This window comes from Saccoglossus kowalevskii, chromosome 18 (assembly GCF_978046115.1).
Source record: "Saccoglossus kowalevskii chromosome 18, keSacKowa6.1, whole genome shotgun sequence".
Lineage (NCBI taxonomy): Eukaryota > Metazoa > Hemichordata > Enteropneusta > Harrimaniidae > Saccoglossus > Saccoglossus kowalevskii.
The window spans coordinates 10418169-10432429 of record NC_140658.1 but is presented as its reverse complement, the minus strand read 5'-3'; positions in this window follow the sequence as shown (position 1 = coordinate 10432429).

Sequence of the window (14261 nt, the reverse complement as noted above, 5' to 3'; positions counted from 1 at the left end):
TATTTAACGACCCTATCTTCATGTTGATTTTCTCAAACGTAATCACAGTTAAATCAACAAGTGAATGGTTTTACAAATTCGAAACAAATGTTTGAGTACTATACTAATATTTTTATAATTATAAAGTGACATGAGTGGCTCAATGGTTAGTTTGTTAGTCCGGTGACAGTAAAATTGCAGCTGTTCACCAAGAAATGAACCCTTGTTACGTTATGTCGAATAATGATCTTTCTACACCACCTGACAGAGGTGACGCCATTTTCTATGTAATATATGTCGCCTGTGTAATCATGCAAAATAATATGAGGTCAATTCGTGCATTCTGGGGTGAACTTGTCATTGAATTTAATATGAAATTATTAGCACACAAGAAAATCACTAAATAAATAGAAATGTTTTTGAAATAGTATTAGGATTCATATCGTTAATAGTATATGAATTTATTATCGCATGTAACTAAGAAAATCATCGAAATATGACAAATTAATTACATCATAAAATCCAGTGTAAAAATGCAAATTTTATTCATAGTACATAACATTTAGAACTGATCTCGAAACATTGACTGGCGACAATAATGTGTTTGTTTTTCATTTTCTGTATCGCAATGACATTAACTTAATATGATGATGAATATGTGAAATGGATGATAATTATCAGCACATTAACCTTCAACTTTATAAGTCTACTGGTGCGGCTTCAAGTCCATAATACGATTTCGCGTCACATTCCCCCGCAAAGAGGTGGTGCAATAGATAGTAATTTGATGAAAACTTTAGTGAATGCAATAAAACTAGTGTGGAGCAAGTGTGCGCAAAACAAGGGGATTTTACAAAAACGGTCGATTGGAGAATTAAAGGCTGGGAAAACTTTAATTTGTTCAAGCAACAAAAACGTGCAGAACCAAATAGGTAGACAACGTGTTTACCGGATGTTTGGATATATGACCTTGTCATTCTTTATTTAAAACGCATTCGTTTTACGTGCTTTTAAAACACATTACATTGTAAGCCAGTGCCCTGCGACGTCGCCATAATAACGTATTACGTTGACAAGGCCATCAGTATTCCTACACGTTGTGGTAGCTTTTGGCACTTAAAAGTGACTAACACTCCTTTTTCGATCCTTAATTTGAAGATGACTTTGGACTATGTATATAAATGTCACTTTACATCGATCCATCGATTTGAAATTCGAGAGTTTCATACCACCGAAACCTTTTGCAGTACGATTCAATTGGATCCTATCATAATATTGACCACAGGCATTACTGTTAAGATCGAATACTTGTAATTCCCCATGTTTATTCCTTACCTATAACTAATTAGTTGTCGCTAAGATTCAGGTCAGATATATGACAAATTGCATGCAATCATGGCCACAGTTGATTTGAAGTGAAATCAAAATTGAATCTCGACGCACATTCATTTAAGCGAGCGATTATTTGCGCTACGTGTTGATTAATAGAAACAATTCCAATTAGATCGCGCGTTTAAATGGCAATGACTGGCGGGTATGTACGGCTTTGGTGCTTGATCACGTATTTACAGTGAGCTGACCATCTTGTAATATCAGAATAATCTGTCATGTAGAGTAAAGTTTCCTAATGTGTTCGGACGTTGGAGCACGTAATCCATTTGATATTAGCTCAATAATGTTACTTTAGTTTTAGTGTTTCTATCATCTAAGGTTGCCGATATGGTTATGGTACACCGACATGGCGGGCGATGTATACCGTATACTATTTTTCTTCGTATTGTTCAAATTCACCACTCCACCGTGACGTTCTGTTAATATTATATAGACATGCCAAACCAATTGAACTGTGTGTAACGCGAAGCCATCTGTGTATAAGCACAATTTTCGTTTATAACATGTTTTTTTAACGTTTGGGCAACGCTAAAATTGTTTATGTTATTGCTTCTTGTTAAGAAACCAATCCGTTGATTACCAATTACTGTATCGGACCGAGTTTATCGAGGAATAAAAAAAACACAGACATGTGTAGAAACGGTTTGTTTTCAAAGCCAATGTGTTGCTACATGCGCAAACAGCGCCATCCACAGCAGGTTAGCGAAACTAATATGTTTGTAATTAGTGTAGACATGAACTTACTATCCACATCCAATTATTATTGTAAATACACCATATGGAAGTAAATTCCTCACGAATTATGTTATCGCAATATTGCCGATACTTAAATGTGTCTGTGTTTATACACAGGCAAAGTAATTTTAATTAATGATATCCCCCAATTCCTTGTTCATTTCATGATTCTAATCTCTACATCAACTAATCTGCTTGTTGCAGGGGCGGAAAGCTTTCACTAATACGTTCTTGTATATAATCCCCTGTGTAATTTCTAGTCTACTTCAAATTAAACATGGTGGTATATCTGTTTATATTGAAAACGGTTCTCCCATGATAACACTTTGTAATCAAAAGGTAGCTTTGTTTTAACATGGTTAATATGGGTTTCGTTGTTTTAAGGCAGGGGTGCGCTGCCAACTCGTGAGATATATATGTGTGGTCTGAAAGTACACACAGCGTTTCTTTTTATTTTTGTAAGTATTTATTGTAAATAATTCGTATTAGCATACTGACGAATCACGCAAGGTAAGTGTGTGATAATAATAATATTTTCTTGAGATTGAATAGGCTACTGGTCCCAAACATATATAAAATTCAAAGTAAGTACAATACACCAGGGAGCGCTGTAAAATAGCTCAGTAATTATTGTAAAAACGATATGAACTAAACAGACACGTGTACGTCGTGCCAATCAAATAATTATCAATCAATATTGTTTACCGAAATACAATCGACTGTATTATCCACACGGCATCCCAGGAATAAGTTTGGTGAGTTGAAACTTAGACCACAATGTTGCACTCTCCACATAGAAAATACTTTTTATCTATCAAGCACAACAAATACGATTATTAACACGATTATTAAGCAAATATTCAATAACCAAATATAATAGCATTTTCAACCAATTGGTTCATCATGAACTCTAGCGATTAAGGCAGAAATGTATAATATACAGAGAAAATAAAATACATATTGTTAAGTACTATAACAAATAATTCAGTGGTATCATTAGTGCTTACATTACATTTACCCGGGGCCCAAAAGCAGAATGTAGGTCGCAGTGATTATGTACTTTTCTCTGTGGACATTAAACTCAAATGTAATAGTTTTGATGTGTATATTTATAAATATATACTGTACCAATTAACCTTATATGCACATTATTTTTAATAAATCTGAGCTTTGCAGGGCAGCCGGTTTATTATGAGATTTTGCCGAGTGCCTTAGGAGCCTTCATTAGTCAACAGCATTTGCAATATATGTTTGTTTAGTTTTAACAATAAGCCACTAGCGGAGGTTTCCCCTTCGTAACATTGAAACCCTGTATTTTAATTTTACCTCTAATGACACATAGTCATTGTGCTATTGTATGGGGCAATTTATATCGTGGTACGTATCTAGGTTCGAGGGAATTTGCGTTCAAAAACATTATAATGAAGTTGTTATACATATATTTCTACTAATAGTGTTCTCAGTTCGACAGTGTAAGCGCAATGCTAGGGTGATTAGGCGTTTACATCTAGTTAATGTATTTATATTTGCAAATACACCTACATTAGATACTTTGAAGAATTCGATTTATAGTATCGTGCATAATTTAGGAATATAACAATTTTGTGTCACTATGTCCACATTAATCTGTTAAAAGTAAAACGCTTGAACGATTCGTTGCCTGGAATGTATATACGTCCTTGTAAAAGCCCAGCATAGTCTGGTACTTTCTCTATGAAAGTAATTTAGTCAATTAGAAGACAAATTTGTAAGGCCAAAACATATCAATTCCTCAATAGTCTCGATTCCGAGAGTAGAATATTTACTAGCACTTTATTTTCTTAATGCGTGTGCTTATGGTAGATCACACAGATCGTGGGAGTGTTTACTCAATACAGTTCCACGTACTGCGGTGACCTTGAAATACACGCAACACACTGTTTGAGTTGTGTACATGTTGCCTATATCACGTCGACAATTTGCTCGCAGAAATTCACCAGGGAAAACGCGTTTCAAAAAGAATGTTTATTTACACGGAGACTAACTGAAGCAGGAATAACAAACGCTTGAATGTGAGATCCGATTGCTTGCTTTGATTACGTCTGTTCTGTGTTGTATGACGTGTACTGTGAATTGGAATGAACTGTGTTATCGAGAAAAAAAAGTCTTGAAACTTTAGACGTCAAAAAGCATGTACTGTTTATTCGACTATTGAAAATTCGGGAAAGTTTTAGAAGGTTATTTGTGACTAAGAATATAACAGTTTGGTCAAATCTATGGTGCAATTGAGACACGTTGTGAAATATTGATATTAGTATTATAATTGTTATTATAGTAATAAATATAAAATGTAAGTATTGTCACTTAAATTTAGAAGTATACATTTACGCATTAGAAAACATATCATTGGCAATTGTGGCAAACATCGGGAGAAATTATGTCATACTCCTTGCAACGTCTCTTGGCGCGTCGCGTTCTATTACGTGAGCTTCTTGATGCATGCAACAAGTTCATAACCGCTATATTATATTATTTAGGGTAGTTCATATAACCCATTTTTTAATATACATGGTATAAGCGTCACACTTTTTATGTGATCCATTTTTGAAAACACCAAAGCCGTTCAAAACACCCAATATATTACCCATGCGAGCTTTTGTTTCAAAATTCGCCCACCTAAAGTAATCATTTTTTTTTCTTGGGTATATGTGTGATTTTGTATATAGAGGGTTCGAGATCTGATTCAATACCTGAACACTTTACACGATAGTAAAAAAACGCAGTTGTTTGTCCCTTTACTCTCCAGTTTATTTCACATAATTCAATTTACATTAGCTATTATACAACACATTTGGGTGATCAAATGCATTTGGCAACACAAAGCTATAAAGTTGATAATACTAGACATATATACACTGAACAAATTTTGAACTCTACTTAAAAAAACTGACGCACGCAAATAAAAAACGTGATGGCATGCACTGGATATTGATGTATTCACCATTTTCGCTTAGATACACATATTGATTATTCACTGCAGTGTGATGATGTCGACCTATGACCTATGACCGATGTCATGCCATACACACATTCTAATTAGTACTTTGTATCGTGCACCATATGTGCTATTCATGCAGCGCTATTTAAATATTAGCGTCTATGCACCAGTCATTATAGCAAAGGTCAACATTTCACGCTAGTATTGCTTGACAGCAATGGATTTTGACTTTGTAGAAACACACTCATCCTCACCATAACCTTATACGTTGATGTTACCAATGTAGCAATTAGAGAATGGCTGACACGCATCGACAAATCAATACCACGACGTCTCGAGAAGTCAACCGGGTGGAGATGACAGGAAATCAGACATGCGTATATAAGAGAGATTGGTTTTTGCATAACTCAATCGATATGACCCACGCTGACAAAACGCGGGTAATAATTGGAGCAGAAAATATCGAGTAGTCACGAAAACTAATCTTGGAGTAAGTGGGAAGAATAAATTTTGTACTTGTGTATATACAATTTGGTAATCTTAGTTTTTAATAATAAAGAACAGTCAGAATAAAAAGTGATTTGTGTTTTACATTGACAGATTTTTTTCCAAATCTAAAAATAAAACTGCACCTTGTTTATTCCTTCCCTTTTTTATATTCTATAATATCCTGTGTTCAAAGATTGTTTTCAGCAAGAGATTAATTCAATCTTCATTTTTTAATCTTGCTGATTATTTGATATTTGATATTTAACAAACAAAAAATAACTGTAAAGTGTATGGATTGTCTAACAACAACGAGTAGCTGATGACAAACTAATCAATTTTGTCCGAAAAATAAAACACATTTAATATTTTGGAAACAAATTGTTAGCAATTGTAATGTCGTAGATGACAACGAAGATATGTATTCAAGATTCCGACGCTGTTATGAAGGCTATACAACGGAGTAGATTAATCATGTAAACTGTAGGTTCTTCGATGTTAATACTTACAAAATGCGTTGCCGATTACTATAAATATCATTATGAATACTTTATATATTATATTCATAACATTGGGTAAATCAAACCACAATAAAATATAAAAATTGTATACGATACTTTCATAAAGGTTATTACTCCCAGTTGATGCCTAAAAAATAACGCTATTTTGAATTGCATTTATAATAATCTGTAAAAATTGCGTTTAATGCGCACCATTTGTTTTTCTATCATGTACCCGAAAACATAAACGTTAAGGTTAAAATTGAAATATTAAACTATTTAGTATTTAATACCCTTCACTGTAATTTCAGCAATGCTAAAATAATGTAAATTAAAGATAAAGGTGAAAGTACAGGTAAAACAATGTTCTATATTCATGAAACACAATCACATCCAATTATATCCGAAACAAGCATATATATATGGTAACTATGCTCAGTACTGCATGACAATTGGTTCGCTGTCCATGCATTTGTTTGCCCTAAGAACGCCCGGACTGTCTCTTTAAAATATAATCTCTGTCGTACCGTGTATTGCCACAAATTTTCTGAAAACGATCCTCCTAATAAGTAAACACATTTTGATAATTGTCAGGAGCCAACAGCTGTGAAAATATATCATTGTGATCTTAGTGTGAAAGGTTTAAATTGTGTGATTCTTACATAAATATTGACCTTATAGTAAAATATGGACTTTAGTGCAACAAAACAAGCAAGACGTCACTTTGAAAAAATAAGATATCATCTTATTCATCAATCGGTTCTTCCCCGCACGTATAAGCAAAATAATTGATGTTGAATAGCTGTTTATGATAATGACCAGTTGACGGATACAAGTAAAACGGTTTATATGGATAATGGCGTATATTCAGACTGCTTAAAATTGTCTAATGCACAATCGCCCATTCAAGTACGTTCAATGCTGCGTTTATTCAATCTCAACTCAGTTTGAGTGGAATACGTTCACTATTCGTTAGAGGTTATTTCACAAATCACCATTTTCCAGACAAGAACGAATCTGTCATGATGCATATGTCATTACGATTCGCTTCATCCAATCAACAATGGCATTCACAAATAAATTGGGATCAGTCCACTCAATTACAACGGCTTTTGTACAACCAATTACAATTGTCAATGAAATGCATGTGGGAGAGGCGAAGTAACTATTAATATTTTTTTATAATTTTGTGAATGCTCTTTTAAATAAAATAAGTACAAGTGCGTATATATCATGATTTCACTACCTTATTAAACTACACCTCAATGGCGCAAAACGTTGGTTGTATTGGCAATATGTCAACACTCTTACTGCTATATATGTAAAAGAGCATATTAAGCACTTTGGCAATGACATAGCCTTAACGATTATCGTTCTCTATCTCTCTATCAAATGACAATTTAATGTGCTATCCTGGCGTCAACCAGGCTCGGTCGAAAACAAGCACCTGCGGATCTTAAACAAGTTTCCTCCAAAGTCGAATTCATTAGTGAAAGAATCTCGGCCAGCGTTCAGCGTGACGTAGGATTTGAACTTGGGTCTACCGATCATGAGCTTGATGCAACAACCACAATGCTGCCAGTGATCGATTTACATATATTCACAAAAAAACAGCTTGAAATATTCTGTTATGAATGCGCTCTAAAAATTACAGTGACGGATTACAGACGCATTACAAAATTACAGACGGACATACGCAATTCGAATCTACGACGTCACAAACAACGTGCAGAATATTTAATCCGAGTACAACCATATTCCGACATATTTTACCATACTTTGAGGGAAATTCGAAATTCTGTTCACATGCTGAATAAAAAGCGTACTTAAAAAAAAAGATTCTTTAGAAAGGTGACTTAGTTCGAAATAGTATACATATACAAAGTTTCAGCAAAATTAAGATAATAATTGGTGAGTTGTACTACTGTGCGCGGTACATAGAAAACACGTTGAAACCCCCCATATTTATAACACGTAGTTATATATAGCGTTCTCAATTAAACTAATACGTTGCTTGAGGCCTAACAATGAGTTACTCGGGGGATATCCCATAAAATGATCGTGACGTTTACCTAATCAGTAACCTTAAACGTGCGTGTGATACTGATCGCATGACTAATAGCTTTTCACTATATAACATACATATTCCGACATGGTAAATCCGCTCTACGTAGCTTATCTTAAAAAAGTGTTTGAAATGAACAGTTTAATTATCTCATAAACTACAAAGCAAAATCATCAAAGTGAATGACTTACCCGTGTTAAATCGATCTATGTTACAGCGAGTTAGTGACCCACGCAGATACATATATCGGATTAAGTGCTATAACTTAACTGAAAGTTAATATCATTGTTATAGACATATCCTTCGTAAATACTCCATGAAAGTATGATATGTAATATGATTTCAGTTAATTTCCATAGTTCCGAATGTGCAATGTAGTTGATAATATTTATATGATATATATTCTGTTCTCTTTTTGTGTATTGACACCAACCACAATTACTTTACTGATCGTGACCGGCACCAATGATTTCATTGAATTAATCACTGAATCCATATCATGCGATGAAAACAAGGCTGAATACTTATCATTTGGTTCCTATTCGCAATTAGCAGGTTTTTTTTATAGCTAGTGGTCACACGCGCGCGCATTCAATATAATTGGACAATTTGTCGACGGCGATCTCGTTTCAGCAATTATTGTATGTGATAATGCTATATAGGCCACAAGCGTGGTTGATTGAATTGAACCAGCTTTCTATCAGTGTTTTCCAATAATGTTTCCGATTTTAATTTGTTTACATCACATTAATGTGAGCTGCCGGTAACACCTCGTATCCCAAGCGATATATCTCTGAGGAACACTTAAATTTTAATAGCAATACACCTCTGTCGGTGTTGATATCCCGTGGGAAAAGTCGCCCTTGATAGGTGTGCGTAAAAATAAAAACATCAAAAAACAAGAAACCAAGCGTATCCCACTACAAAATATCATCTCTGATTGACTCACCGCGACACATCGATACACCTCGGGCTAGGGATACAGTCTCGTATTTTCTGCAAAACGAATCGAGTATGTCCAGCAAGTCTGTTAATGTCTTACAGTCTCTCGTTTATTTCATCATACACATGTACTAATAGCGCTATTAAATATGATTTTATTTTCTTCTACATCGCATCAGATGCTACATTTGAACAGGTGTGCCCATTATTTATTGATGGAAGAAATCATTTAGGGAGGAGGGTGTTCCCCATCACTGCTCTACGCAGAACTGCCAACAGTATGAATATTCAAATACAGAAAGTCATATTCTCGTATGTATTCAAGTTTGTAGAAAACGTAGTACATAGTACTTGCTATATTCAACAGCTGTAACAGCTATCCGATCAGTTTGTAAAATGGCAACCAACGGCTTGACACTTTTATATGTAGGCAAAATGTTCAGTCCTATATCCAATATCCACAAGTATAGTACACGTTCCTCTCTTAAAATAATTTATGCATTACTAAATGGAAAACATCCATTGGCCGGAGGCATTTCCGCAAGTGATATATATTAACCCAAGCCACATTTGAAAAGTCACATTATTGTCGAAAGTGGTATGTGTTTTACAGAACTACCCCAACCCCCGTGTTTTTGTTTTTTCTGTCAGGACCACCAAGCGACTTTGGTAACAACTTTGCAAATAACCACTAGGTTTAAGCTTAAGCCTAGCGAAAATGCGACGTGGCAAATAGCAAAACATGCACACTTGGATAACATTTTTATTTATATTGAATTCCATCTACCCACATAATAATGTCGACAGTTGAAATTATGTTACGTCATAAATAACCGATTACACGTACTTCTCATCTTCTTGAACATTAGTACACGGTCACATACTTCTCTTTCCGTAAGATAATCTTTCAAAATACAATTACACAATTTATGCTGGTCTCATTAGTTTTGTGAAAAATAACCAGCATGGGATTCCAAACAGCACACCACCTCACTTACCCTTTACGATTATTACAGCACGCATGGGCCAATAGTGCGATGAATTAAACAGATAACGTTTCAGAGTATTTGTTTTAATTAATCCTAGAAAAGAGTAATAACGTGTCTTAATTCTAGTATTTTGAGATTATATTCATTGATTTGACACATGAATTAAAAGAAAATACAGTAACCTTGACATATATCGCTAAGCACTTCTTCTTTTTGTTAGCTGCCAGACCTCTGTGTCTAGTCGTCTTTTGTACCCACCACTCGTCGCCGCCAGTTTCAACTAATCGCTTTGTGCACGTTGTGCTAGAGAATGGTTTGTGTGGAGCAAGGCAAGTACAGCTATTGAGTCTACTGATATCGGTGTTGGTTTGGTTGAACTCTATAACCCTCGACAAATACCAGACACTCCTCAATTGGCTTTTTCAAAAATTGGAAAAAAAATGAATAACTGTAATAGAATGGCAATTAAATCATTTTTCAAAAAATGAAATATTCAAATTACGCAAAACTTGACTATAAAATAAACATTATTCAAGTTGAATTATAATTTATATATGCGTAATTTACAATAAGAAACGTACAATACATTGTGTTTCAACTGCAATATTTTCATGTCTTTCGGCAGACGAAACGATTATTCAGCCAACATTTGTTTCATTAGGTATTCAGTGTACTTTAGACAACGAAGCCATTATCGGCACATAATGTTAGTGGTATCTGCCCTTAACTCACGGGTTAAGAGTTTGTTTGTTTTTTATAAAAACAAATCTTCCCCTAGAGAAATATTTGTACCTTATTTTCACAAAACCAAATCATTCTTTTAATTTCATTGCAGCTTTCAAGCATATTTGGAATTCTCTGCAGCAGGTATTTGTGTGCTACAAATCATTTCAAACAACGTATTATCAAAGTAGTCGCTTTCATCTGTTTCTTTACATTTTATTGGAAACGTGCTAATTATATATAAATAATTAATTTCGTCGTTTGTCATATCTAATACACGCCAAATTAGGGATTTCAATATGGATTTTAATATTCAAGAACAATTTGTAAAACTAGCCAGAACTCGTCGCAATCTAAGCGCCAGTAGATGGTGGATGTATGTCGCGCTACGAACATTCAACCACTATCTCCATCACTGGTTGTCATACTGATGCAGTTGAATGATATGTACAGGAGCCAATCAGAACGCCAAAAAAGGACTTATGCAAATAAAATGTGTAACAGCATTTCAATTGACCACCTCGTATGTAAATGAGAGACGAGTTATGAAAATAACGGAAACTAAATGCGACCGATTGCGACGGAACCTCTCTGTATGTTTTTCTGGCAGAATCAAAGCAGTGAAAGTAGTTCTGTGAAATAAACACCACTGGAACAAGAGTGTGATTTAGTGAAACAGAATAGACACCATTGAATTGTGTGCGTGCAGTTTGAGAAAGATAATCTCCCTCCTACTTGGATGTGATTATATAACGTCTTACTAGTATCCTATAAAATCGGTGTTTATTTCACATAATGAAGTCCACTGCCAGCAGGTGACTCTGATCGAATCATCAGTCGATTTCCATGGTAAAACTTGTTTTCGTTTGGGGGGTATTCTGGCAATGAGAAGCGTTAGCATTGGTGTACAAATTTTCTTCCGATACGATGTATAGGGCTCACTCTAAGTATAAGTCAGGTATGAGACTTGTAGTTTGTTTATTGATAAGCACCGATATCAGTTTTACACTTCTAAACTGCTGTCAATTCTTGGATACTTGAAAAACTGAACTATGTTTATTTATTTTGATTTTATCAATTTTGTTTGAGTTTTTCTTGATAACACATGTTTCTCAGACAATAACACGAGAACACGTGTTTATTTAAGCATATTAGCAAACATTTGCATTTTTGAAATGTGTATTTAATAAAAGTCTATAAACATAAATTAACAGTCTGACATTAGTATTTAATTCACACTGAAAATATCATTACAGTCAGACACTGTTTAACAAATATTTTTTACCTGAATTTCGTGTTACTATCGACTCATTTTTGAATGTCAATGGCAGTTGATTTTAACCAGCCAATGTGCGTCGATATAGATGCATGACAGAGTAGTAAAATGTGGAAGAAATATAATTAACTCAGGTCCCAGGAGATAGAAATAGTGGGATTTCTGTCGACACAAAGTGACGTCATTTTGATTGTTGTTTCACAGATATGCTATGTGGGAACGATAGTTTATGCAACGATTTTTCAGATGATGAGAACTGGTATTTTTTCAGCGTTAGCGAGTCTTTCCATGAGGGACGCCATCTTGAATCTACTTTCATCACGTGCGTGAATGATTACATCTCGTCTGCAAGGTCAGTTATATTTTTTGTAATAAAATAAGCTATGCTCGCTCATCATATATGCCCTCTAGCATAGTAGTGCACACAACACCCGAGGACCTTCTTCCCCCGTCTAGTACACACTAAAACAGTTTACAAGCCATTCCATGGAAAATCACAGTCAGGTGCATTACAGTGTTATATGTAATAGAAATTGAGGTCCTTCAATATGTAACCATGGCAACAATGATGCTGCTTAGGTTGTTCGTTGATAACGTGAACCTACAAAATTTACGTCGACGTCCCGTTACGAGACTTACTTTGAACAACAGGCGATGGCTATGCATTTTGAACTTATAATTCAATTCTATTATATTCTATTCTATTCCATGTTACGTCATGTTCTAAAGACGTGCCCCTTAATTGCAAATAAAATGAGAACGACAACATCACAGGTTTCGACGGCTATTCAATAATTCACAAGCTCGACGGTGTTCATCGATGCATTGTCAACCCATTGCTTTTTAAACGCAGATGAAACAAACCTGTGTACGCGCCACTGCCCTAGTACATGATTAACACGATATCCTCTATCCGTTATTATAGCAAATTGTTAATTACCGTAACTATATACCATGAAATCCTTCGGTGTGCTATAAAAAATGAGGAGTCTGTAAGACGAGACAATGCAGGGTCATACGAGCAGAAAGTATCATCCCAACCAGACCATGAATATGCATCAACAACTCCGTCATAATTTCGTTTTTATCTTCCGACGATAGTGTGTAATGTTAATATATATACATACCTGTTGCTTACACTATAAAATGTCAGGCGCGTTTAGCTGGGGTAAAACGAGTGTTAACCAAATGCTGGAAATATTGAGGGACCCGATGCAGGGTATTGGTGAATGTGCCTATTAGTATATTCATTATGACATCACATGGTATTCAATAAAATATTTTTTTTTGTAGATATCACTGTACAGATTGTTATCCTGTGTCTAAGAGTATAGGTGAGATTAACACACACGGATTCTTGTCTTCTGCTTTCACAAGATGCTGAATACAACTCTCGCTTTTACAGTCAAAAACACGCGATTTTGATATGCGAGTTTACTAACTACGGTGGACATGATGCTACATTAGTACCCATATCACTTTAAATTGAAACCAGTAATATCACCAACATTAAACTTAGCCGTAGCTGGTGTGACTCGCGTATGTGTACGAGGGGCGTTCAATAAGTTAGGCCCCTGACCCATTTCCCATAGCAGGTGATTAATGAAACTTGCCACAGTTATTAGTCTTTCTCTACATAGGAATCACCCAGAGTTATGGATTCCTCCCACCGTTTGATGCAGCTCTGGACACCCCAGGTTGGTCCTCCAACCACGTTGTAACTTCAGAGATCACGCTTTCCTTTCAAAAACAACTTCATGGCTAGGACGAGTTGAAAGTCAGAGGGTGCAAGGTCAGGAGAGTAGGGGGGACGGGGGAGGATGTCATATCTACACACCCGTGCTTCTGATCTGGCGACATGCTCGGTGTGGACCAGAGCGTTGTCCTGCAGGACAAAAACTATATTTTAAAACCAGCCAGCATTTGGATATTTCATAAGTTAGATTGCTTGCCTGACAAATCAGGTAACAGGATAATTATTACACTGCTTAAGTGCGTTATTTATAGGATTAAGATAAATATTTGATTTGAAGTGCAACGGAATCCGGTAGAGTCTTTTAATTAATGTGGGAACATGGGAACGGGTGGACGAGACCACTAATTAACATTGTTTCGTTACTCATAAAAGTGATTTTAATTAACATTGTTGTTCATGTAGTCGTTTTAGGGGCTGTGAGTGGCATCTAGCTCATGTTAT